This window comes from Camelus dromedarius, chromosome 16, assembly GCF_036321535.1.
Source record: "Camelus dromedarius isolate mCamDro1 chromosome 16, mCamDro1.pat, whole genome shotgun sequence".
NCBI lineage: Eukaryota > Metazoa > Chordata > Mammalia > Artiodactyla > Camelidae > Camelus > Camelus dromedarius.
In genome coordinates this window covers 21,185,937-21,196,471 of record NC_087451.1, presented here as the reverse complement: position 1 = coordinate 21,196,471, position 10,535 = coordinate 21,185,937, and positions in this window count along the sequence as shown.

The following is a 10,535-nucleotide window of genomic DNA, read 5'->3' as shown; positions in this document are numbered from 1 at the left end:
AACTTGTGAGTCTCTTTTTCTCCCACTGTGTCAATTTATATTTTTATCCAACAAGAAAGAATTAAACAAATGTTTTACTTATATCTTAAGGAGAAAGATTTAGTCACCAAGAATAAAACATGGCAGGAGTATCCAGGTCAATCCCCGTCAGTAAGAGCCCTCAACATCATAAATGCCCCTTGGGAAGCAAGGGAAGCAAGAGGCAGACCTTCAGCATACAAAATACAGGGCATACAGAATACAGAGTAAAACTCGCCTGGCAAAGCCTTAGCTAGTTACCAGAAAAAAATGGATTTCTGTTAATGAAGTCATTGATTTTTTTTTCATAAAATGGTAGGAAATCCTTGATCCTAAGACTGAATAAAAACAAATCAAAACACCAATTACCTACATAAAATAAAAGTTTAAAAAAATGGAACAGACACTCAAAAATGCAAACTCTCCACTGAGTTTGGATTAGGACCCTTTGAGAGGGAAACACGTTCTAAAGAATTTTCGGAACTTTTATTTTTTGTTACCTACAGATGTCTAGTTGTTTGTTTTACTAAGCCTCCTCGCTTGTTATTACATTAGAATGGTAAACAGGAATGAAGAATGAATATACTTTCAGTATCTGTTCTTTATCTTTGCAAATTTCTGTACATTTTACAAGGCTTTCTCCTAGTACTCCTGCTGGCAATAGAAGGTCAAGTAATATTTTTAAAAAGGCAGTTCCCTACTTTCATTATTTTATCTTTTGGTTACTACACTGTGCCTTTCTATAGCGCATGGTAGTTTTTATCATCATTACTCTAACTGGTATTACCACTACAGAGTTAGGTGCACTGAGGCTAGCATGGACCTTCTATTTATCTCATTTTTAATAGGCAGGGAGCAGGTCAAACAGCCAGTATCTTGTCCATTATGAATACATACAACAAAGGTCTTACAAGAACATCACACACCTATTTAAAAGAAGCAATACACAATTAAATGTTTTTAATTTTATTATTGAGGAGGTTAAACTTTCCAGCTGCACCCTCTGGATCTCAGTTTCTGGGGAAGATTCCCTCTGGGGGGTTACACACCTCCACCTATTTTTTATTGATCATTAAATGAGCCAATTGTTTGATGCTATAACTTGAGCTGCACGTTAAAAAAATTTATAAAGCAGTTTTTAATAGTCCTTAATATATTATCCAATTTTCTGCCAGTGATTACAACCTGATACTCTAATTCCACATTGCCATTTCACTGGTCGACTTAATGAGAAAAATGAAGAGAGAAATGGACAAACTTTAAGCAGAGAAGCAGGAAAGGAAGGTAGGGTCTGACAGTGGTAGCCAATCTTAGTGGTACCCCACTTAATACTGACTTTCCTGAAAAACATGAGATTCCTTACGCCACTGGGACATTCTCCCACCTTTTTTTTTTTTAAACACCCACTTCCCCGTGTTCCTTTATTTTTTTTAAATAGACTTAATTTTTTTAGAGCAGTTTCAGATTTCAGCAGAATTGAGCAGAAAATACAAAGAGTTCCCACAGAGCCCTCCCCACCACACACATACACTCCCCTACCCTCAGCCTCCCTCATCAGTGCGGCATGTTTGGTGCAATCGATGAACCAACACCATTCCCCCACCTTCTGGCTTGAATTGAACTCCCCCCCCCCCCCCCCCCGCCGAGAACAGTGCCTTCCTGGAAGCTTCTGAAAGAGGGACATTATCCTCTCACACTTTAAGAATGCCTTTGTCCTGACCTAGAAGTGAAAAACCCCGTCAATCCCGACTGCTATTTATCCTCTACAGAAAGCGCCTCCTTAAGATGCATGCTGTTCTGCTATGCCACATGCCTACTGCTGTCATCAACTGACTTTTCATTCATTGAAGAGTTTGGCATCTCCTCCCTCTCCACCCAGTTCTTACTACATTCCTGGGAGACTTCAACGTCCACCTGGGTGATTCATCCAGTACACTGACTCGCCCTCCACTGCTTTCTCTTCCACTCCATCTCTTCCACAGCCTCACTCTAGAAAATGCCCAACCTTCTAATTCACCAAATCAGGCATCTCTGCCCTGGTTTTCTAGCTTCCTTGTTGCACTATCTCCAACACAATTCCTCAACCCCACTGGCACCTCCAGTATTCTAACTTCTCACTTCTTCCATACCCAACAGACCCTATTTTATCTTTTTTTCTCTCACAACTAAGCAAAAATTCATAATCTAGCTTTTTGTCTAGTTTACTGACAATATTCTAAATGTCCTGGCCATCTTCTATCCCTTGTCACACTTGAGTGCAAAGACACTAAACCTGAATGAATCAAATAGTTCATTACTCCACACTTTAGAGAAAATGATGCCATCATAAAGTCCCAATCACTAACCCCACTGAGCCTTCAGTGCTGGAGTCATGCAGTCAATTTCTGACTATTTCCCTCTATTTCAAATCTTCCCACTCTCCTCAAATCTCCATTTCCCTCTTTGGGCCCAGAAAATGATCTTACATCTTGCTTAAAAGAAAAAATAGATGCCATCACATGGAAATGGCCACACATTTTTACTGCAAAGCCAGCTTCATCCTTCCAGTGTGGAGGTCTCTCCTCCAATTAGGGCCACCACCTCCACCTGGCTTTGAATATCATCCCCTCCCTCCACAGAATATTGATATAATGGACTATCCTTTCAGTTTTATTCCCAATCCCTCCCACTCTATCTTTTCTTACATTCTCTTGACCCTATTTTTATCTCCAGCTATTGTCTCATTTCTCTGCTTTCCTTTAAAACACAAATTCTCAAAAGTGTTGTATATACAGACTGTCTCCATTTCCTCACCTCTTCCCTACTCCTCTTCTCACTCCAGTCTGGCTTTTGCTCCCTCCATTCTACCTAAATGCATCTCACTATGATCCTCAGTGAATTCTTCATTCCTAAGTCGAATGGACAGTTCTCAAAGCTCAATTAACTTGACCTTCCAACTGTATATTACACATCTGGCTGTTCTCTCATATAGGAAATGTTCTCTTCCCTTGATTTCTAGAACTCTTCCCTACCCTGGTGTTCTTCATAGTTCTAGCTCTCCATCCTCTCCTTCTCTCTCCTCACCAGCTCATCTTTCTCTGCCTAACCTTCAAAAGATTTTGTGAACTCAGTGGAACGTGTCTCAGGTTCCATTGTAGGTCCCCTCTCTTCTCACTTCACACTTTCTCCCTGGATAATCTCATCTGCCCCTTAGTGTCTATTACCATCCAAAATCTATAAATTTCAAACTTATAATCCATCTCTAGTTCTCTACTCTGAGCTCCAGACTTGGCATCTCTGCTAATAGGCACTTTAGACTCAACACAGTCAAAATGAATTCATTGCCTTCCCTTCCTCTCCTGAAACCTTCCTGTATTACTATATTGTTCCCTGCCATAGTGGATGGCAACAAAAATCACTCAGTTGCTCAAGCTAAATATTTATGAATCATTCTTGAAGCCTATCTGTCCTTTACTCACCCATATCTAATCAAATCATCATGCTTTTTACTTAAATATCTTTCAAGACCATCAACTTTTCTCTGTATGTTCTGCTATATTCCTCATCTGAACTACCACCATCTACTGCCTGGTCTCTTACACATTTATTCCTCCTTTCCAAGTCCAAACCATTCTGGCAAAATTTAAACTTCAGCCAGAGAAATCTATTTTTCAAAGCAATCATCTGATCACGTTACTCTCTATCTTAGAGCCATTCGTTTGCTCCTGGCAGAAAGACTAAATCCGGAAGATGGTCCTGGCCCACCCTGCAAGCTTCACCTTGTGATACTCTCCTCCCTCTTCATGTTTCAGCTGCACCTAACCTCCTCTCAGTTCCATGAACATAACTGAGCCTCTTCACGTCAGGGACTTGTACATGCTGTTCCCTCAGCTTCAAGGACTTTTTTACCTCCCATCTCCGTATTTTGACCAAGAGGCCTACTCATCCTCTAAATGTCACAGTCAACTTACCTTCTTTAAGAAAATCTCCCTAGACCCTCCAGAAATGGTCATATTTCTCTGTTATATGTTCTCTTCACTTATCACTTACTAAACTGTGAATAATGTCTTCCTCCCTCGTTAAAATGTAAGCTACATGAGCACAGGTTTGGGGTCTACTGTGTTCATCCTTGTAACCCTCCACATGGCACTGTGATTTGCTTACAGCACATATTCAGTAATTACATTCTGAAAGCGTGAATGAATCAACGTTTCCATACCTTTGAATCTGCTACCTGCATGCCCTCCAACTCTCGTCCACTGGCAAATGTTACCCATTCCTTAAGCCTCAGCTTAAATGTTACTCCATTTAATGCCTTCTTTAGCAGACAAAGCACCTACTCTATGGCACCCAGGTAGATGTCAATGTTTCTTTCCCATATTTTATTATCTTTGTCACATTCTTCTCATTCCCATTGCTTCTGGCCATAATGCTCCTGTCTCCTCTTTGTAAGTCCACCCTAGTCATCCTTCAAGGGCACTGGTTCCAAGAAGCCTTCTCTTATTAGAAGGAGAACTCTCTAGAGCAATTACCTAATACTTTCTCCTGTTCAGTCATCACTTCCTGTCTCATCTCTCCCATTCAATTATTCCATCCTGTCTTATCTCTTATGTTCAGTTATTGTATTTTGTCTCATGCCTAGTTACTCTTAACTCTCCTGTCCAGTTATTGCATCTTTCTTGTCTTCTGCACATTTATTGTATCCTATGTTCTGTTGCATTTATTGCATCCTGTCCTATCTCTGTTCAGTTATTTCAGCCTTCCTCATCTTTCCCATTCAGCTATTTCATCCTGCCTTGTCTCTCCTGCTCATTTGCTACATCCCGTCTTGTCCCTTTCTCATTTATTGCATCCTGTCTCATCTCTCTGTTATTCTACCCCATTTTGTCTCTCCTACTCTTTTTTGAACCTTGTATTATCTGGCCTGCTCACTTACTGTACCCCGTCTTATCTCGGCAATTCAGTTATTCCTTCCTGTCGTCTCTCTCATATTCATTTATTGCATCCTGTCCTCTCTTCCTCCTTCCCTCCCTCACTGTCACCTCTCATTTACTGCATCTTGTCTCGCCTCTCCCACATCCTTTCTTATCTCTCTGTTTCAGTTCCTCCTGTCTTATCTCTTCCATTCAGTTATTCTATCCTATCTTCTCTCTCCTGTTATTATATCCTGTCTTCTCTCTCTCCTTCTCATTTATTGCATCCTTAAGAAAGAGATAAGGATATGTCCTCTTCAACTACAGCATCCTGTCTTATTTCTTCTTTTTACTCCACCCTGTCTTATCCTTCATGGTCAGTTGTTGTATCCTGTCTTATGTCTCCTGCTCAGCTGATGCACTCTGCCTTCTCTCCTCTTACATTACTGCATCCTGTCTTATTTCTTTTGTTATTCAAAGCAAGGCCATATTTTAGATTGTTCATTTTTTTAAAGAAAAATAGTTGCATTTATCCACTTTTTACTTCTGAATTTCCCCTAACTGCAACAGATATTTAAGAAAAATAAAAAACTTATGCTAAGTGAAACAAGCCAGACACAGAGGGCCATATGTTATATAATTTCATTTATATGAAATACCCAGAATAGGCAAATGTATGGAGACATGAAGATTATTCATTGCCTGGGAGTGAGAGTGAGGAATAGGGAATGGGGACTGACTGCTAAGGCATGTGAAATTTCTTTTTACAGGGGACAAAAATGTTCTAAAATTAGATATGGCAATGCTTTCACAACCCCATGAATATACTAAAAACACACTGAACTGTACACTAGAAAGAGTAAATTGTATAGTATGTGAATTACATCTCAGTAAAGATGTTTTTTCCTTAAAAAGTAAGAGAAGAAAAACAATAGTTTTTTTACAGCTTTCTCTTGGTTTCAACATCTTTAAGACCAATAGGCAGCTGTATGCACGGTACAATTTATAGAAATCCAAAATATTCACAAACAATAAGTATATGAAAACTAAAACATTTACTACATTTTCCCAACACAACTTCCTCTTATTTCTTCACAATTCTCTCTCATTGATATCAATGTCTTGGCACTTCCTTTCTGGACTAAAAGTATTTTAGTACACACCTAAAACTTGAACAGAAAAATAAAAATCCTAACATAAAAGGCCTCCTTTTGAAGCAAGATGCCCAAGTGTATTTTGCTATCTAACTGGAACTAAGAAAGAAGAGAGAATTCAAGGTAAAATTAAAATTAAATTTGCTGATTTGCAGCTACAATAACTTGAACATGGTCCAAGTCATCATTCTATTCCACCTACATTGTTGCAATGGCCTGCTGCCTCCCCTTGGCTTCCCCTTGCTGCCTACAATCTATGTTCAGCACAGGAATCAGAGTGGTTCTTCTAAATCTTCAGTCAGATTACATTGCTTCACTTCCTAAAATTCTCCTATGGCTTTCTACCTCATTCAGATTAAAAACCAAAATCCCTAATACTGTCCCACAAGATCTTACATTATCTGACACTCCCTACCTCATTTCCTCCCACTCTCCCCCTGTAACAGGCTTCCTTGCTTCTCCTTGAATACTTTAGGTTTACTACTGCCTCAGGGCCTTTGCAGTTTCTGTTCCCTCTGTCCAAAACACTTCCCTTCTAACTATCCATATTGCTTACGCCTTCACTTCCCTCAAACTTCTACTCAAATGTCACCTTAATACAGAAGCTTTGCTAGATCACCCACCATGTGTAATACTCCCTTTCCCCCATACTCTGCTTTATTATTCTTTTTAGCACTTAATACCATTTGGCGTATTATAAGTTGCCTTGTTTATTTGCTTGTGTACGTCCACTCCTCGTTGAATGAAACCGCCACGAGAGCATGGGCTTTGCCAGTTTTTGTAGTAACCCTGTGCTGGAACAGTGGCTGACACAGTGGACATGCAATAAACATGCGGAACCTACAAGTGAGCAAACGACTGCACCCACACATTGGAACAGAGAATTCCACAGAGTGTAATGAACAGCTGACTTAAAAATGAACACAACTTATTTTCAATAATGATGACCCATTGGATTCCTAAAGAAATTTAAAAGAAGACAACCAACCACCTGACTTGCTGAATCTCAAGGGGTTTTACTGAGATCATGCTGCCATGCTGGACCCCACAGAAGCTAAGACATAAACATCTCCAACCTAGCTCCTAACTGTAGGATTACAAATTTTATGTAAGAAAAACATAACAACAAACATGACAACATAAAAAGCTTAACAAAAATAATCTCGTTCACTGACATTTCATAACCACCAACTATCTTCAGCCCTTTTCTACCACTTCAGTTCCCTGGGGACATTCGGGAGATCCAAATGTCACTGTGACCTTCACCTCTGAGAAATGTCTGCTTCAGCAGCCCCTGGTGACACTGTTCTAAGCATTTTATGTATTTACGTATGACATCTGTATGTATGTAAGCATATGTATCCGTACATGTTAAGTGAGATTATATATGATAGACTCTCCATTTATGATACAGTAATATAATCATCTATAATACATGTATTACTTATGCAAGTATATGTACAGATTACTTATATAATCTAATTAATTCATACAGGTCTGTAAGGTGAAGGAAATACTAGGTTTTCACCAGATTTATGTTTTAATAGATAAAGAAGTGCAAAATCAGTCTGTAATATTTCCAATTCTTCGAGGACAGTGTGGGGAAATGCTAGAGAGAAGTTTTTATCTAGACTGCTTAAATATAGCATTCTAAACCACTCTCCTAATTTAGACCGAAGCCATCCTGCCCACCCACAGTCATGAAGAACCACACAAATAACAAGAAAGCTTAGTATTAATTTACTGTATTTCTTATTTAGTCGATCCTTTGAGAAGCAAGAGTAGGGAAACACCTGACTCTCATTCAGCACTGCTGCTCCTCTCTCCTTACCCAAGGTCTGCAAGGTTCCCTGACCCACTCCTGGTGGTCCTTGCCAGTCTCCACTAGAATATCACTGTCTTGTTTTAGACCTTTTAAGAACTGATGATCAGTCTACCTGCAACTAGTCAAAGCTCTGACTTTTAGGTAGAGAACCCCCATTAGCTATATCTGTATAACAACCTATGTGTCTTAGTCTCACCCGTACTTTCTTCTTTTATCTTTCAGTTCCAAAACTAGTACATGTGTTTGATAATATTTATGTCTATAATTTAGATATTAAGTTCCAAAAGAAATAAAAATAATTGAGTTGTGAAAATCTTAAATTAGAGAAAAATCAGAAGACATCTCTTTCTGGCTTAGAGCCTAATGTTCTGGGTAAGTCATCAGAATGTGTGGATCATTTCCATGGGGTGAGGAGCCTGACCGCCTACTCCACAGCACTGTATCAAAAGAAATAAAAAGTATAAAAGATTCAATCTGTCAATTTATGAAAGAGAAATTCTAAGTTAATAAGATGTCTAAACACAGTGATCACATTAACCAGTAATCTAAGCTAGCATTTGATAGCCAAAAATATCACACTGGATTCTTAGTGACACACTTAGAGTAGATAGATTTCCTGTCACATTCAGCAATAGCTGTGTGTGTTGCAAAACTGCCGAAACCCACTTTACAAGAATCATAGGCATATGGGAGAGCCCACTCATGTTCTCAATCCACAAAGAGAGTCTGTGGATACCATGTCTCTCCCCCCACCTTAAATAAAAATATGTATTACCCACCTCATTACAGCTACAGCTAGTCATGAGGATTTGCTCGTGAACTAGGAAGATGTGTTTATGTCTCCTTCCATTACGCAGTGGAAATATGCAGGGAACATCACACAGCATCCTGTTGTCCCCTCAGTGCAAACATGCGAGCTGAAGACAGCCATGCCAAGTCCTCCAGAAAAGGAACAGAAGTGCTCACAACTGTTCTAACCCCTTTACGACTCCCCCACTGGACTATCACTGCTGCCTAATCTGAGAATTCACTTTCTCCTTCATGTCATGCTCTCAGACTTTAAAAGACTCTGTCGCCAGTGTTTCTAAAATCCGGACCTGTGCCAGGAATTTTCTGCTTTAATATCCATCACTCAGTGCTTCCAATCACAGCGTCAGATCTAAAGTTCATCCCAGCTCCTTAATGGCTTTAAGCGCTAACAAATCAATTAGTTTCTGTCGGACCAATTTTATAGGCAAGAGAATAAGCAGGAACCTGGCTGTGAATTCCATGATGAATGATGCAACAGCAAAGCTGGAGAAACAGCCTTAGAAGCCCTGAATCCCCATCCCTATCACACGCCAACAAAGAACCCTAGATCATCCTCTGTCAAATTATTTATAGATGTCAAGAAATATTTCTAATTATATCCATTCACAGCCACAGTCAGTGAATATTGTGCAAAGAGATTGCCAAAAAAGGTTTTGCCAAGTAGGTTCCCAGCTGGGACAGCTGAGATGGCTGCTGTGTTTGCAAAATGGTCTCTATAAAAGTGGAGCTGAGATGCCTCAGTCCTGTCCTTCCTCAAAATTCTTTAAGGTATGTATACGTGGAAGAACACATGGCTAGTCTTACATTCCTGATGAAAAACGGTTATTCACTTAAGGGAAATGGCTACTGTTTCCCAAATTTTAATTTTTTCTTGCCAACATTCCTAAGGATGATATCGTACACAATATAGTTACTAGTATTTTGGGATTAAATGGGGAAAAAATTATAAGAATCCACATTCTCTTGTTTGTTTTTTCTTTCAACAGTAGTTGTCTGCTTTGAGCCTGCCACCTTCCGCACCTGGGAGCACAGGAGGTAAGAGTAATTTATTATTACACTATGAAGAGCAGAGCCTTCTATACAGCTACGTCTCAGAGAGCTGCACTCTGATATCCTAGTTTAGCGTTGGGAATAGGATAGAAGGAGCAGATCATCTTTTAAAATGGCTTCTCACAAAATTTTGACTTTACAGACCATTTCACCACAGAAAACCTAATGACTCTTCTCTTGCACATTATTAGAATTTCAGAAAGAATGCAATGATCATGTGTAATATTTAATATGAACTATTACTGCAACTTACCCAATGCGGATATACCAGAGAAATGGAATGATAAAATCAACAATGTGTTGATCTGGAAATCAAAATTTCTAGGTGCCAATCCAGGCTTTTCGTTGACCCTAGCTGCCTGGGTCAAGCCAACTGGCTCTTATGTACGTTGAAATACAGTGCGTTGCAGTGGAATTGGCACTGAACTTGGACTTAAGAGAATAGGGCTCATGTCCCATACTACTATTTACATTTTTCTAACACTGAATGGCCCTTCACCTTTCTAACCCTCATGTTGCTCATAAGCAAAACAAGGAAGCTGAACTTCACTACTAAGGTTCTTTGAGCTCTTGCAATCTACGGCCTAAGTCAGTGGTTTCCAAGGACTACTCCATAGAATCAAAAAATTTAATGGACCTCCCCCAACTCCATGTGCTGCAACCTGTACTTTTAGTATCATATAAGGAATATACGTGATGATGAACACCTACTATACACTTAATAATTCTTTGCAATGAGTATATATTTAATATGACAGCTATACTCATTAAAAGAGAAAACATAGT